This window comes from Thermobia domestica, chromosome 9, assembly GCF_964235325.1.
Source record: "Thermobia domestica chromosome 9, izTheDome1.hap1.1, whole genome shotgun sequence".
NCBI classification, from domain to species: Eukaryota; Metazoa; Arthropoda; class Insecta; order Zygentoma; family Lepismatidae; genus Thermobia; species Thermobia domestica.
The window spans coordinates 113,328,160-113,346,672 of NC_137462.1; the positions used below are offsets into that span (position 1 = coordinate 113,328,160).

At 32.4% G+C, this 18,513-nt stretch overlaps 1 protein-coding gene and 1 long non-coding RNA gene across 10 annotated transcripts in view; one reads left to right on the top strand and one right to left on the bottom strand.

Moving 5' to 3' along the window:
- Positions 1 to 18,513, bottom strand: part of LOC145694937 (uncharacterized) — a 391,240-nt gene that overhangs the window by 348,661 nt on the left and 24,066 nt on the right. The gene's annotated exons all lie outside the window — the stretch shown is intronic.
- The window catches only part of LOC145694939 (uncharacterized), a 337,759-nt gene that overhangs the window by 181,625 nt on the left and 137,621 nt on the right, over positions 1 to 18,513 (top strand). Inside the window, exon 1 of one of the 2 annotated variants that reach the window (XR_014133079.1) lies at positions 3,730 to 3,800. The exons of the other annotated variant lie outside the window; for it this stretch is intronic. This is a non-coding gene — a long non-coding RNA (uncharacterized LOC145694939). Of the gene's footprint in view, positions 1 to 3,729; positions 3,801 to 18,513 lie in introns of those variants that run through there. 2 annotated transcript variants of the gene reach the window in all.

The following is an 18,513-nucleotide window of genomic DNA, read 5'->3' on the forward strand; positions in this document are numbered from 1 at the left end:
AACAGTAGAACAGTAATATGCAGTGAGTTGCACATACGGTAATTGTGTAAAATAAGCGATCTCTCTGATCTCCAAAGAGAACTGATTGTTGGCGCTTGGTTTAGTGGTACAGGTATGACGGAAGTGACAAGTGTTTTTGGTGTGTTGATTGTTTCACAAGGAACAATGTTCAAGGTGATGATGGCCTACATAACTAAAATGCTGAAACCACATCGACGAAGAAGAACACTGATCAGAAGAAAACTGCATAGTAACAGGTCCCGCTGACCATTAAAGCCACACAATATCGCGACAAACTTGTTTGATTTTCATTGTTAATAATATAAATTATATATAACAGTGAAAGTCTCTCCAAGTTTTTTTTCTAAAATAGTGTCTAGATGGTACTAAGCATTCTTGCTGCTGCTGGGGGCTTTGACAGGTACATTCTACCTCAAAATTGATTATAGCTATTTATTAAATGCTTCATGATCTTTTAAATTCTAAAATTTTGCACATACACTGATTGGAAGCATTACTATAAAGAATTGAATGGAAATCGAGCCCGAGACCGGGCAAAGAAGAAGTGGAGAGATTTTGTGAAGAAGGATCTAGTGCAGTGTGGCGTCACAGTGGGCATGACACAAAAATAGAAACAGGTGGGAGAACAGCGATTCGAAAAATTGACCCTAGCTTGAAGGTTTAGGAAAAAGGTTTAGTAAAAGAAGACATCGAGAAGCTGCTTTTTTGTTAATTATTTATTTATTTTTTGTAATATGATGGATTCAGCGACTCAAGGAAAGGTATGAACTTCACTTGTATATCTCTACCAACACCGGACGTGGTAATAATTTAATATTACTTCCGGTTTCTTCATGGGTTTTCATAGAACAAAAGGATAAGAGGTAGCGATGAATGTTTTCTTTTATAATAATAATAATAATAATAATAATAATAATAATAATAATAATAATAATAATAATAATAATAATAATAATAATAATAATAATAATTATTATTATTATTATTATTATTATTATTATTATTATTATTATTATTATTATTATTATTATTATTATTATTATTATTATTATTATTTTGTAATCGATTTATTTCCAAGAATTATTTCCATGTTCTTCATTAATCCTCTACAGTGTTAAAAATACTTTCTTGAATCTGAGAAACCGTTTCTTATCTATGCACCGAGAATATCTTTTCTTAGAAACAAGAGTTTGAAACTCTCATCAACGAGAAATGAAGAAAAAGTAGATGAGGTTGTATAAAGCGAAACGAGAAAACATACTGTTGCTTTCCTTATGAATGAGAATTGCCAAATATCATTCCTAAGAAAATATTGTCTCGATGCACAGATAAGAAACGGTTTCTCAAATTTAAGAAATTATTTTTAACAGTTTATGCAAACCGAAAGGGGTAGAGTTCAACAATTTCCACTTTTCATTGGTGATCGTCATACAACATAAACGGTAATAGATAGTGAGAAACTTTTTTCTTTTTACGATTTTTAACTTCTAAAATTTCGCGGCACATCAACTGGAAAGCGCTGACCTAGATAATCAGTAATAACTGTGACATGTCTCATTATGTATGATCTAACCGCACGTAGTCTGTTATCTTCTTAAGCCTTTCGGGGCTTTATTATTATTATTATTATTATTATTATTATTATTATTATTATTATTATTATTATTATTATTATTATTATTATTATTATTATTATTATTATTATTATTATTATTATTATTAGAGACCGGATGTTCAGGCACTAAAAACCTGGAAAATAGGCAGTAAAATGGGCACTAACATGTAACTCGAAATAGTTAATACAATTAAAAAATAAATTCAAGTTATAGCTAATGTTCAAAGATTTAGAATTTAGAATTTAGATTTTTAGGCTTTCCGCATCTATGACCATTTAGAACGTCACGTATGAGGGATGACGTTCCTCGGTACACTATCCGGGGAAAGGGAAGGAAGAAAGGATTGGAGAAGGAAGGAAGCGGCCTGGAACCTATGTATGAGGTACCAGACCCGGCATTTGCCTGGTATGAGTGAGGAAAATCCAAGAAAACCTCATTCAGGGTGGCTGACCTGAAAAAGCGTTTTACACCCTTTCGACCGAATCCCTCACCGGGAATCGAACCCGGGACTGCTCGCACCGAAGGCAGAAGCGTCAGCGACTACGCTACGCGGGGCCACTATAATGTTCAAAGAATATAGAAACATACCTGTTTGTTAATATCTTCTTTTACTGTATATATATATATAAACGAAACTTGACAGTATTCCATGTACATTTGGTAAATACATTGTCTACAGCACTTTATCATTACATATAACAGTCCAAATTTTATACGCTTTATCAGTACACAGCAATCCAAACTTTTACACTACTTTATCAGTTCACATAGCAGTCCAAAGTTTTACGACATCTTATCACTATAAAAAACACTTATATTTCTCGGAAGAGGTAGAATCCTTTTTTGAAATAATAAATTATATATTTTTCCCCAATAAAGTCTTATTTTGAAGAAAATTACATACAATAGGAAACGTTAGGTACTAAAGCAATTATTTAGGCAGGAATGAGCGAATAGGCAAAATAGGTAAGATGTCTTAAATTGAAACTATAACCCCCATATAAACTTCAAAACGTTATTTTTGATCATATCTTTAATATTAAAGAATAGGCAATTTGCCTAACATCCGGTCTCTAATTATTATTATTATTATTATTATTATTATTATTATTATTATTATTATTATTATTATTATTATTATAATTATTATTATTATTATTATTATTATTATTATTATTATTATTATTATTATTAGCCTATTATTATTATTATTATTATTATTATTATTATTATTATTATTATTATTATTATTATTATTATTATTATTATTATTATTATTATTATTATTGTCCTTCCGATAGCGTACATTATCTACTGAATAGAACATAAGCTTGCTCTTAATATCTTTAGTTTTCCAATGGAAATGAACTCGTTCTTTATTCCTTTAAAAGAACCACCTAAACCATAACCATATGGAACTTAGAACTACATATACAGATTTCTTGTAAACTGTTATGTAAACATGTAAATAAATTCACATATCTTTTTATTAACTTTAGTAAATCTTGCTACTTATGATTGCGAAACATATACCTTAACTGTACCAACTACAATAAACCAGTTTTGGTTTGTTTACCATAATCCGGAAGTGAGTAAATGCGGAAGAGAGCGCCATTATTGAACAGGAGATATAAAAATGGCTATTCTAAGCTCAGCCCTGCCACCAGCCTGTTCTGTAGCAGGTTCTAAGGGTGGGACAGAGAATCATATAGAGGGGATGATTGTATATACGTACTACAGACACATATAACAGATGAGCACTGCTACCCAAGTCTGTACATGACAAGCGGTTTTTCCGCGCCCTCTCAGCTGGCATGGAAGGGTTACATAGCATTATGTCCCGTATTTTTGTTATAAAAACCCTCTAACAAACGTACTTCTTCTTTAGTATAAAGCACCAAGACCTCTGAAAGGTAACATTACATTTTGAGCTTCATAATTTAAGTAGTATTGCACTAAGTACCATCTAGATTCCCGGAGTTTGTAGTAGTTTTAGTAATCCTATTAGCGCAGTTTATTATTGCATTATGTCGCTTTCCGCTATTCGTTTCGCCTACGGAGACAAAAGACAAGCTACTTCCGTCGGCGATTGCAGCGACACGCGAACTGCTTTAACTACTGTGTTTATGTTTAGCCAAGAAGTTTGTGTTTTCGTCCAGATTTGTATGTATCATTCAAAAAACAAAAAAGTTTTTTGGTTTTAAAAAGCAAGGTTTTGTCCTGTGTGTGATTGTGCTTATGAATGTACTGTGTAGTTGTAGACCTATCGTATTTTCCTATGAATTCAATGCATGCATCTTGTCCAGTATCCACAATTGATCAATACATTATGCTGCGGCGAGTCGCTTTAAAGGTAAGCCCGGATGCAGCCATTTTCCAGTGAATAAAAATGCTCTTTTGTGTGCTTCGTTAGCTGGGTTTTCTGTGGCTCGTATACTCTTATTGACCGAACCGATTTATGGCGAATGCGCGGCTGACCACTGTCCAATGGCGTCTCGCGTTTCGATCTCGCTGTCCAGTGCGCGGTGCGAAAAAAATATAATGGAAGGGCAGCCACCTACGTAACGCCCTCTTTTGAATCGTTTCTTCATCTTTTTCATAAAGTACACCCATTGCAACACTATAAATGCTTATCAAATGTATTTATGATATAGGTACTAGTAAATTACCACTATTTGTGTCAGTAACATTTGTAATTCCTTGTAATTTACACTTTTTTTCTTTTTTGTGCCAGGTGAGATTGCGCATGTGCATTGCGAAAAGTTGCTGTAAATCGCGGAATTCTCTTTGTGTCATTACCTTTCTTTTTTAAAATTGACATGTTTGTTTCTTACATTATTCTTACTTTAATCATAAATATAAATAATTAATATAATATCGTAATATTAGGATCTATGTACTCATTGAACAGTACTCATAGAATTTTAATAAAAGTAAACAACGGAAAAGTAATAAAATCTCGAAATTTATAATATAAAGTAATCCACAGACGTAGTATCCACAGCAAATAAGACGTAGTATCCACAAAGTGCTATTAGATAAACAACTAAAGTACTACGTTTTATATTACAGTCCAAAGATTTTGTGAGTGGACAAATTTGTCTTCAAATTAATATGGTACATTAAATGTACTACACTAGGAGTTATTTATTTATTTTCTTTAGACCTGCTTTGTAAAATTTTTCGTATTGCTCGTTATTATTGAATTGATATAAAAAATTAACGAGGAAGAGGGTGCACAGGAGTAGCTAGGATATGTTGTTAGGGGGGCCATGGCCCTTTGCTTTTGAGAATGACCACAGTTTCAGCCTGTGGTTCAATGGTATTCTAGGGGGTCCAAAAGTATTCTAGAGAGGCCTAGCTGCCTCTAATTACATCTATAGGGGAGTAGTCTAACGCAGAACAACTAGGGGTAATAGAATGACTTACAAGTAAACAGAAATTGAACACAAACTTCAAAGTAGATTAATGAGAATTTGACATATCGATATAAATGTAAAAATGTATAAAATAAACGAAAGAATATAAAAAGAAAAAGCGAAAGATAAGAAAAAAGGAAGATGATTTTGGAATTTTTATTTTTATTTCTGTTTGTGATACATTAGAACTGAATAGAACTAGGATAAACACCTGACATCAGAGCTGGAAATACATAAACATATTATTGAATAAAAGAAAACACATACACTATGTACGATTCTCTTATAAATTTATAGAAGGATATCAAAAGGGGACATAGATATTAGCATATATCTATTAAATTTCTTTCGTATTTTAAAGCTTTTAGTATTTTTTTTTAAACGTAAGTCATATAACTTGTCATGTGTAAAGTTTTTGGTATTTTACATAAATTAAAGGTTACCACGTTAGTGCACTCTTTACCACCACCACCACCATCATCATGAATAGAATCTGAGATAACTCGCACTTTAGACAAGTGTGTTACTCACTTAGCTGCTCGGAATTTCTAAAGCAAAATTCGGGTAAATGCATGGTAATGTTTTCAAAGAGTTTGAGTTATGCCTTCGTGTTGAAATTGTTTAAATATTGTATTTGAATAAACCGAATATTTCCTCGTATTTGGTTACTGTACATTATGCGAAATCAAAAATTACATAATTATGTTTAATTATGACAATATGGTAGCTGACAATACCTGAAACTTATTTTCTTAAACGGAATAAAGGAATAATTCTGAAATGTAATTTTGCATGGAAGATATTTTTTCCTCTAGTATATTTTGTATTTATTGGTACTGAAATTCGTTTAAATTCCAGTCTGTAATACAAATACAAATATTATTTTTACAAATATTACAAATATTATTACAGTCTGTCTTACAAATATTATTTTTGAATATTAACATGTTAATTCTCCGTTTAAATTCCAGTCTGTAAGCTTACAAATATTATTTTTGAATATTAACATGTTAATTCTCCGTTCAAATTCCAGTCTGTAAGCTTACAAATATTATTTTTGAACATTAACATGTTAATTCTCCGTTTAAATTGTCTGTAAGCTTACAAATATTATTTTTGAACATTAACATGTTAATTCTCGTTTCAAAACCTATATGTTCATGGCAAAGCACTTATACTCTACTTACATGTGTCTACAGAATATCTTTTCATGGGAAACCCAAATTAGTATTAAAAAAAAAATTAGGATGCAGAAAATGAAACTGTGGGTTAAAATCTTACTATTATACTGTGTATGCTAAAGAAGACGAAGAAGAAGAAACGTAAACGAAATGGTGGAATGATTATAATTGGAAAAGACAGAAAAATTATAACCCCAGCGCCTTCTCATCAGTGGTGCGCGCTCTACTGGGTGATTCTGATTCATTTATTATGACAAACACAACCGATTTGAAATATATACATTTTTACGCACTGTAAAAAATAAGACACCATTTAAATACTTTTAGAACAGGTTTTGAGGAGAAAATTGATAAAATAGTGATTAAAATTGTGCTTCGCTTGTCCAATTCTTAAAAGCAGTGTGTAGTGTGATATATTTTAGAAACTTCTTCTCGGCAAAACTTCGAAACCACTTTATGTCACATTCTGCAAACACATTTGAGACATACTTGGAAAAAATAGTATCTAAAAGGGGGTGAATATGTGTCATCCGGGGGTGTTCAAAGTAGTGGTGAGCACAAAAAACTTTTTTTCGGTTTTGAGAAAAAGCGAAACCGGTTTTTTGAAAATTTAAAAAAACAGGTTTTTCTCCGTAACCGGTTTTCACCAAACCAGGTTCGGTTTTCACCGAAACAAGTTATCGGCTTTCCCAAAACCGGTTCGGTTTTTCACCGGATCCGGTTTAGGTTTTCTTCAAAACCGGCTGTTTTTTTTTAAAAAATGGTTCTATTTCTGACCAGAGTAGTGTTTTGTTGTTCTCCGGAAACCGATTCCGTTTCGACATAAATAGTTTTATGTGTTTACCGAATTTTTACCGAAACAGAAAGCAGAAATTTCGGTGAAAACAGAAATTTCGGTTTTTCTAGAGACCCGTTTCCGGTTTTTATAAAAACCGGTTTTGCCCATCCCAAGTTGAAAGAGAGTCGGTAATGTAAAGTGTCCTAACTGTATCTAAAAGTCGTTTCCAAATATTTTGTAATAAGAGATAATGATAATTATAAGTGAAAAGAAGACATTAAGGAATAATGATAAATGTAAATAAAAATAACAATAAAAATTGATGAAACGAGAAAGCCAAAAGGAAATAAAGGAAAACTCATGAACAGGGGTTACATTGTTCATCACAAATTGACGTAATCTGAAATCGAATTTACGTGTTACGCACTATAGATACACGCTCGCGCACTAAATCACTATAAAATCAAAATGGGTCAAACAATTATTCCTAAAATATTTTCTTCCTTTACTATGAAAAATTGTGTGAAATCGACATTAGTCTAATGCTTTTAGAGATAACTATACAGACATCCAGGCCAGTTATGAAGAGAAATGAAATTCAACAAAATATTATAAATAGAAAGCCTAATTTCATACTTTTTTTTTATCAAGTAGCTATTTTCATGTGTACTACAATTGAACTCTAAAGATGTATAGTGTTTCTCTTTTGTGTCACCATAATTTTGGTAATACTACTTTGGTGGTTGACTAGTCTCTTCACCAGTTTACTTTATTCTGTTCACCGTTTCTAACTGCCCCACAAGAGAGCCTTAAAATTATAGGGCTCTATAAAAACTATTTTTTTTTTTACATCTATTGCGGAGTTCTCGTGAATAAATTAAAACTTAAAATAAGTACATGTTAATAATTTAATCTAATTACTTGTAAGTGGACTCCATAAGCCATCAAAACTCGTATAGCAAATAAGAAAGTTTTTGTACTTGCATAAAAACAACATTAGGTTCCAAGAGTAACTTTTACTAGTCTCAAAAGATCACAGTTCTTTCGTTTGTTTTCTACTTCTCGAAAAGAAAAAAGAAAGCGCTTTGACCTTCCAGGAATATTGAAAATTACTCTTGGAACCTAATACTGTTTTCATGCAAGAACAGAATCTTTTTCAAGGATATTTGTAGTCAATTATTCCTAACCACATGATATTATATGTATACAGATAACAAGGTTATGAATAGTGCTAAAAATTATTTAAAAAAATGTCCTGTTACTATTTTTTAATTATCTGTTATTAGAGTATTCAAATATTTAAATATTGAATCACATAAATTTTACCAACCTTAGTTTAAAATTCAATTTGGGTGTATATGAAGAACATTCAAATGACCTTACAAACGCCAATTGGTCTGAAATAGAGTGTTTTAGCAAACCATAACAAAGTATTTTTGTTTACTACATTCTCCGTAGGAAATATCCAGAGCTGATTAAAGTGAGAACCCTAAGTTATTTTGTAGGGTTCTTGTATTTTTATGAAATGAATGTTTGACCAGAGTTAAGTTCTGTATAATTTGCTTATCTTTTCTTTTATACGGAATTAATAGAAAATTATAAGTTAAATGCAAATGTAATGAACTGGAATAATAACTAGAGGATGATTAAGGTTAGTTGGCTTGTTTGATAAAATATTGATAGTTTTGTATGTAAGCTATATCTTTAACGTCTCCTACCGGCAATTTCAGCTTCTACTGAACTATCCATAAGCCCATTTTGTTGGAGTTTCTAACAAAATGAAGGCAATAAACATTGTAAAGAAGGCTAATATATATTGGTCATTTCCTTCACAACATATTTTATATGGAACACGAATAGCCTATAGAACTCCTTCAGGCTATAATAATGAATTGCTATAATAATGTAATACAACAGTACAATATATATAGTATATAAATTTATATAGTATTGAATGATGAGAACAGTGGACCAATACAATGTGAAAGAAAATGAATGATGCAGATTCTCGAAAACTTATCTAAAAAAAATGAAAGCTTTTGTGAAATTCATTTGTAAATAAAAGTTTGTCTTAAGAAATTGTTAAGATTTGTGAGTAAAGTGGTTGGTTAAATTACGAAACTCACACAATGAGAAGATGTATAGTTGTAATGTACCATTACAGTTGAAAGTAATGGCAATTTTTTTTTTTACGCACCCTGTACCTAGTATTTTTTTTCATTCAATTTCGGTTTAGCTACACAATTTATTTACTCTCTTTACTTCGAATTAAATACAATGAATCGAAAGATTTCATTAATAACTATATTTCCCACTGTATAATATATTTATTTACATTTTGATTAAGTGTAAATCCCATTTTCTGATATATAAGTTGAAAAGTTTCCAGGTTTACCATTCTGACGTCATACCGAAACATAGTTCTGTCATTGGATATAAATTTTCTTAATTTCAGACCAATGTAGAATTTAGTCAGGTACCTAATTTTTCCCTCACCCCCTCTCAGTAGTCCATAGTCACTTTCAGATCCGGTTATATCTGGATTTACCAAATTTCCATTCGCTTTGTAATTTCCGCGGCTAAAGTTTTCTTTCTGATTGGAGGAATTCTCCTACCTCTGGCTTTTTCGGCGCAATGTTATTAGAATAATAGAAGACACCTTACGAGACGCAGCTTATATTTTCGCCTACCTATCTGCGTTAAAAGAACTAGGATTTTAATAGAATTCAGGTAAAAATATGATTTAATTTCATAATTGAACACTGAAGGCTGTGTAGGAGACCCCAAAACAGTGAAAAAAGCTACATTTTCCGTAAAGAAACAATAAGTTAGTGAAGCATCCAGTTCTGTTTTTCTAGGAAGCCATGTTTGCTGCCCAGCTATAATAGCAGAAGTGAAAGAGTGACTTTATTTTTTTTGTTATTCCAAATTCAATTAGGGATTAGGGACATTACGACCTGATTAGTGCATGTTGGTCGTGTATACAGTAAATGTGATTTATCATTATTTATTTCGTAATTGCATGTATGTAGTAGGTTTGATAGTACTGTAAATAATCATAATGGCAGCTTAAGTTAGCTTAAAAGGGCTCCTATCCCCTTTTCCAAATTGAACCAGTTCTAGCGGGGGAATGGGTTAGTTATTGTTCGTTTTAGGGCCTTTTCCCCTTTCAGGGGAAGGGTCCCTCCATAAACCTCGTTAAGGTGCCCCCAGGGCATCAATTTTTGGCAATCATTATGTAAACAATTGGTCAGGTCAATTAGACCTAGTGTTACTTTTCTCATTTTTGACCCCCTTTAAATTAAATAGAGCCGACTGTATATATCGACGAGGGAGTAATGTATTTTAAATTTAATGTGTTAGGTTATTTTCGTCAACATGCATGTAACTAAATGGTGCATGTTTAGTTTAGTTAGTTGTCTTTATGTATAGTACTAACAGTGGTGTATGTAGTTAGTAGTTTTGTGTGAGTGTGTGAATTTTCGATTTGGACAGTGTATAAATATGCTTTAATTTAGTACCATTTTGCTAACATAAATAAACCAGAGTAAATATTAAATTTCTGATTAATAAGTACAAGTATAGATTTCAGTACACGGTAAATTATGCCTCCACTACAGCGCCACAGCGTCCGGTTTCGGTACTCAATAGTTTGTTGACAGTACGACATCGCATGACTTAGTGATTTAGATTGTTTGATTTTGGACAGTTATTCTCAAATTACTTCCCGTGGACATGGTTTTCGGTTCGGATGAGTATACCTTCGTATAAAATAGCATGAGATCTTACTGTACTGAAAATTTCAGCTTGCTAGGTCCAGTAGTTAATGAATAATCCGCTGAAATAAAGAACACCTATTTTCTTAATAGAAGTAAAGTCCATATGCTGTTACTGTTCGTTTAAAAATGTAGGATTAAATTCTCTTTTCCCGTGGCTGTAGAAAATTCCATTGTTGCTTCAGTTTTATCAACAAATCAGAAATAGATTAATCGTTGACAATTTAACTTTCCGTAAATACATGTATGATTTTTTTTTTAAACCTGCAAGGTAAATACAATTTGGGTGCTTCGAAATAAAGAGTACGTGGTTCGATGAATGTGATCGTGTGGTGGTTTGAGCGTGATAGATTGTGATAGTTATATATATATATATTTATTACTGCGTAACGTAAATATGTGTATGGCCTGCGTGTAAAATGTACGAAATAGGGTGTTTATAAAATATTACTTCGTGCGAAAATTAGTAGATAATGAATGAATGTAATGATATGTTAATAATATGATATATAATATGAATGAAATGATGACCCCTATATTTAAATGGATAGGCCTAGTGAATTTTATATAGTGAAAATATGAATATGTTTACGAAGAGGGAAAAAAAAAAAAAAATCTCTCGCGTTTTGACTTCCACACCAGTGCATTCATCCAACCGAGTTTGCTACTTGGATAGTAAATTATAGTTGGGAATTGTGTGTTACTTTGCATTTATGTACCTCCTAACAACAGCCCCAGATCTTAAGCCTTTCAATAGATAGAGTAGCATCATGTGGGAATTACTTCTAAAGGTTGACAGAAATGATAATTAAGAAAACCAACTGCTATATCCTGTGATCATCGAAAAGTACAGGTTTCGGTCATTTGTACCTTTAGCATTCATTGCCTCTCCGAGATTTTTTTTTTTTGTTGCTTACCTTATTTATTTATTGTGCAGTGTTCATATAACTCAGTTCGGACTATCCGATTAAATTAACTGCTACTAAATTAATATTTATGTTATAGCGTACCCGGATGTCGACCCCTAGTCCCCTTAAGTATTTTCGTTTCTTTTCTTAGTTTAATTAGATGAGGGAAATTAACGACATCCCAGACGGTGGCATGTCTGCGCTGGGTAGCCATCGGTGATGTTTTGGTTATTGAAATCACCGATCCAAAATTCAGTTTATTTAATTTTTTTTTTATTTTGGCAAATTCTCATTAGGGATATCTTAGCTATTACTCTAATTTCATTACTATTCTGGAATCTTCTAGTTTCCAAGAGGTCGGATGATTTTTTTTTTCTTGAAATTCTAAATTAGCGCCTTCTCTAACCTTCCGGACGATTTCCGGGAACCTGCTGGTTTGGGCCGGATACGGGGATCGGATTTCAATCTTACAACCAAATTCTTGTGGGATTGGGATCTGATGGACACAGAACTTGCATCCTTGGCAGCAGGGCGTTCCTTGAGTCTACGTATTTGAGTAGACCACCCTTTTGGCATGTTAAGAATATTTTGGCTATGGATTTTGTTGAGAGCGAAATTCGATTTCTAACTTTGTAGCGTTAGTTATTTCCCACTTAAGTCTTTGGCGCCACTATTCTTCGTCTTCCTTCTTCTCTATCTCTCTCTGTCTTCATTACTTCGAGATTTTTTTTTTTTTAAATTTCAACCTCCCCCCCCCCCGGTTTCTGAAACTCATGAAAATGTACAATATTCCATATCACTTATTTCGATCGTATGTACTAACTGAGACATCGAGGGATGCAATTCGTGGAGGTATTGCAGCACATCTCAGGACCATTTTCGCGATATTCAATCCACCACTGGAGAAATTGACGGGAAGGTACACTATGCTTTCGGATTCCTAGAAACATTCGTTATTCATGGATCATACAAATTATATCCATTGACAACTGATTACTGGTTTTTATTTCTATTGATTGGTCATATAGTGTGTATGTATTATTAGTCTGGGCCCACTAGTTTCCAATAACATTGATTTTTTTTATATATACATCTATATATGTGCTTACATAGTTTTAAAAGTTACGTGCCTGCTCATTTTGTTGCATTTCCACCTCTTATGTCAACTATTTTTTATATATCTACGCGGATCTTTAGTAAATTGAAAATGATTATTGATTATCGGGTTTATACATATAAATTACAATGTTGCAACCTTATGAGAAAAAAAAAAGTGAATTTTTGATAGTCAGGGTTTTTGTTTTTGTCTTTGAGCCAATAAAATATAAATATTTATAAAATATGAATACTTGTCGAATATGAACGGTGATGTAGAATTTAAACGTCGATGAAATATTAAGATAGATATTAAAGTGAAATTTATTGTATTGATTAATATGAATACATATATATATATATACGAGTATGTATGTAATGGGCTCGATATTTACCCTGGTCTTGTTAGGTTGCCATAGATTTTAGACACCCGGTATTAACTAACTATTTGTGATATATAGTATTCCCGCGTAAATTGTCATAAATTACTTTTTGTTGAGTTGTTATTAATTTTTGTAACTATTAAAGTGGAATATAATGTTAACTACTGCATGTGAATAAAACAAGTAGCGGGTCGTAAGATAAATAAGAATAACCCTAATCCTTACCCAAATTTACTTTGCGAGTGAAATTAGCAACCTACGAAACAGTGCGCCCCTCCAACGAATCTTTCCATTAGTGAACCATGAAACAAATCCTTCCCCTACGATCGGAAACCAAACTATTCAATATTTAGAATCTTTTGACTATAAGATCTATATTAGGAAAAAAATTAGTGATCTTAAATTCAACGAACTGAAATCAGTTGATAACTTAATGTGAATACCGGAATATGGAAATATGTTCTCAATGTCTGTGACTGGATTCAAAATTTTTTTAACCTTGATAAACTTTGAAATTTTATATTGAGTGCGTCGAGTGACGAAATGAGAAATATACATATATATGTGATATGAAGCAACTATTTGTCTATAGTTAAAACAAAAATAATTAAATACTCTCATGGACACAAACCACAGTGCGAAAAGAGAGTTGGAAAAAGGAGCTATTATCGATGTGAGAACAAAGACTCATAAAATCGTCGAAATGTCTCCTCTTGGGACAGAGACCTAATAAAATGTTACTAAAGTGTTTTTTTTTTTAAGGATGATTAAGCAGTTATATTTTTTTTTTCTTTCTTTTCCGCAACGATATATATATATTCATTACATTGAATCCTAAATGTATTGATCTTTGAATTTTTTTTATTTTTGTCTTTCATTTTTTTTTTGTCAAATTCTCTTTTATGTAATTCAACTTTTAATATATATATAGGAAGAGAAATGTGTTATTTGGTCTTGATAAGATCAGCGAATTTCTATGCATGTTAATGAAACATTCTTTCCATGTATTAAGTTTTTCCCTGTTATGTCCAACTAATTTTTCTTTTATTGAAATGTAATAAATGTATATAGTAATGTAGTTAGGTTAGTTTAATTTAACTAAATACAACCCGAAGTATACATTGTCCTGTATGAATGTGTGTGTGAGTGAAATGTAGGTTCATTACTAAGTGCATCCATTATTTTGACATATATGTGTGACTTATTATAATTAATGGTAGTTATCAATTAAACTCATTGAATGTTAATACTAACTTAAGTTGGCTCTATGAAGGAAGTAAAAAGGACTGAAGTAGCCTGAACGAATGATCAGCATGGGAGAACTGTGAAAGTCAAAATCTTCTACGAATATGTAATACTCTGATTTTTTTTTTTCTTTGTGGTCGATTCTAACATGCCATCAACTTCGTCCTTTATTTTTCAAGTATTGGATATTAGTCTAGAACTTCTGGAAATATTGAATAAACTGTAAACTTAAACTTTCTCATCTATCTCGGATCTATATCGGGATAATTTGGTAGTTGGGGTTAAATGGATCTAGATCGGGGATGTATGGGTTAACCCTTAATCACCTGAATACCAAATATTAACCCAATAGCTATTGGAATTCGATAATTATTCACTTTCTTTACCATATTTTTCAAAATATGCAGTAACAGTTTCCTTTTTATTACCTTCTTACTTTACCTCTTTCCTCTTCTATTTTCCTTTTCCTTTTTCATCTTCTTCTTCTATCTTTTTTTTAATAAAACTGAAAAGGGGGTCGTGACTGGGAATCCTAGAGATAATAAACACGGTCATGTATTTAGTTATTTTATTTCATTCTCTTTAGAAGTCCGATAAAAAGTTTTCTCGTTTCGATCGAATCTAGTATGTTCAAAATTAAGAAACGGCTAATATATTCCAACGTAATTAGACATAAGCTGATAGCTTCATGAACATCCCCACCAGGGGTGAAGGATTCCCACTTACGACTTATTCTTTTCTTCAAACAGTTTTAGACTGACAAGCAGTGACAGGATTCGTTGTTATGGAAACGTTTGTTTCTATGGCAACGGCCCCTCCCCCCTATTTTCAGTTTTATAGTAATACAATGTATACGGACTTCGTGATATGTGGATAAAGACTACTACGTACTCAAAGGTTGTATTAGTACGAGTATACGTTCATTTGTTAAAATGTTTGAGGTTAAAATGATGTCATTTTGTATGGTTAAATATACGAATCAAATCATATTTAGGCAAAAAAAATTTCCAGAAATGAGGAAAATTTTGTGATGAATAAAAATTTCTCAGCATGAATATTAAGCATATATATGCGTATATACATTTTGCCGTACAATGTATTCAATTTATTGTTATGTCGCATCCAATGCCAGACAACAACAATAACTTTCCATTTATCGTCCTTTATATCATTTTTTTTAAAAAAAAATAAGTAAATAAAATAAATAATCACAATGGTGTACTCTAATTAAAGATTTCATTTTCAAAAAACTGAATGATAAGACAAACTACAAACTTCAAGCTATTACATATATTTGACAAGTATTATCATATGTAAGATGTGTAATGTCAAGTAGGAGAGTAGTTTAGTAGTAAATATCTATATTCTTCTTTGTTACTTAGAAATAAAATGATATCTTTCAGTTTAACGTCCCACGATTATGCCCTTTAGGCTAAGGGAGACGATGAGTTAGGCAAGTGAATAATGATAGAAGAATTAGTGGAATGACAATGCGGGGGAAAGGGGAAATCCCGAGAAAACCCACGAACACGATATTGTCCACTACAAGCTTGCTTGACCGGAGATTGAACCAAGATCCTAAGCACAAGAGCTAAGCGCTCTAATACTGATCCATCGTTCCTCCCATCTTAGAGACATCAAAAACAATGCATACTAATTACTGAATACAAATTAACTAAATCACATTGAACATTCCACAGCTAGGTTCAAAGAAATATGTTCACCCATTTAAAGAAAAGAAAAAGAAAAACGCTGTATTCTGACAACGAGTGGCTCCGTCGTCTAGCTGTTACAGCGTCGGACTTATATCAACGTGGTCCCGGGTTCGATTCCGCAATTTTCGGCATCCACTCAGCATCATGAGGTAGAGTGGGGACTCATGTGAATAAAAGACGTGACGACTACTCGGTCCAGAAAGCTCTCGATACGCCTGTTAAAGGTAAAGCAGCGCAATGCATTCACCACCATAAACGCACTGACCTCGTTCTTCGATAGATTGGTCGTAGTTCCAAAATTAGCTAACAAATATCGTTGGAAAAGGCTTAAGTTCATGAAGGACTGTTATACCGGTGGTTAGTTATTTTTTAGTATTCTCATAACTACGATATAGAGGAAAATAATTTCACGTTTTGGTTCGGAAAAGGAACAACCTAATGAGATTCAAACGCGTTTGAAGATTTTTTAAGAGTTGAATGACCAGAATGTTTCAGCAGTACTGTGTATAACGAACAAATTTTTGGTTGATACTATTATTTGGTTGACTGTAAATTAGTTTTGGTTTAATTTAACCAATAAAGATTTTTCTGCATATGTTATCTAGACGTTTTTCTTTCAAATGAAATGAAAAATGAAATTTCTAGTTTTACATTAAGGCCTACGCCCTTTAGACTCAAGGAGACAGGTGTTTATCGAAAGCGATTGATTAAGAAAACCTGGAAGAAGAAAATGCAGGAGAAAATGGGAGATCCCCGAGAAATTCACGACCACCATAATATCAACCAGAAATTCACATGGTCTGGAATCGAAGCAGGAACCAGAGGTGAAGGCTCCACCACTGAGCTTCAGTGCCCCCATATGCTTTTGTTGTACTATATTGTTGTTAAAAATGGAGCATTCGAATGATTTATTCTATAAATAAGGACATTTATTTGTTAAGAGTTTACAATGAAGGAAATATCGTTAATTGGCAAAACGAATGGAATTCTGAACCCAGTTTCTTATTTAAGAAGGCGTTTACCTGTAAGTAATATACAAAAGAAATGTAGACATACTTCATTCCTTATGAGCGCCATGAGAAGTCATACGATTGAAGAAGTAAAATATCTAAACAACGAATTTTATTCAAATTATTGAACAGTTGAGGAGGGAGAGGACATAAAGATTCAATTTTATATAATGATTATATCCTTGTAAATCTATCTTTTATATGATTATTGTGTTCTTTGTATGAATTAATTACATTATAATTTAGAAAAGTTTGGCCAATTCTTTGCGAATTCTTCTCAATATCTAAATGTTTGTGTTTTGTTAATTGTTATTAAACCGTTTAATTAAAATAAAACCCTTTAATTAAACCCTCTAAAAGAATAATTGTTCTAGTAAACGGAAAAATATTCGACAGTCATCAAATATTATTTGCAACTAATACATTTTTACACTATGTACTCCCAGACTCGATTCTCTACGGCGGATCACACATACACACACACACACTTATATATATATATATATATATAGGGCCGGATTTAGGGAGGTGCAAAGGTGCACATGCACCCCCCTTCAATGCAAAATATACACTACCTAAAATGTGAAACTAGCAGTGAAAATAGCAACACTTTCCGAAAGATTTTGCTGTCATGTTTCCGTTAGGGCTTAACAGAAAGCGAAATTTTGCAAAATCAATACTTTAAGTCAATATTCTGAAGGTTGAAGTAAAAGGATTCATTGTGAGCAGACACTTAGGTGTTAGCATCTTCAGGACAGTTCCTCAGTTACATCACAGATACCTAAAGGCATTTTAAAAATTCAGATTTAATTCAAATGTACTGATAGCTATTGGTGCACCCCCCGTCAGAAAATCCTGGATCCAGCCCTATATATATATATATATATATACTCCCTATATATGTTTATTTACCGAACAATATAAGCTACTTAAGAGATATCGAACTTCGTACTAGAAAGCTAAAAAGCAGTCGTGACGGAAGCAATCACATATTAATACAACGAAACAGCCTTCTAATACGGAATACGGTATTCTTGGTGAGTTCTAATTCCAGGGACCAGGGAGTTTATTCTAGAAGATAGAGAAAGAAAATTTGTGATGGGCATTGAGACCTAATGAATAGAAGGGGCTGAGTAAGATATATTGAAGGGACAAATAATCGACTCGAAAAAGGAATGGATGGGACGTATATAGCTTAGATATATATAGCTAAAGATGAACCCAGTCTCTTCCTGACTCAGCAAAACTTTTCCTTCTTGTGCCAACCCTTCTTGGTTCTCCAAAAGAAAGGAGAAAAAGGGGTTCATTTCATCGTTTCTTTTTAGGGTGAATAGAGTGCCGAAAAAAAGGTATCAATGATTAATGT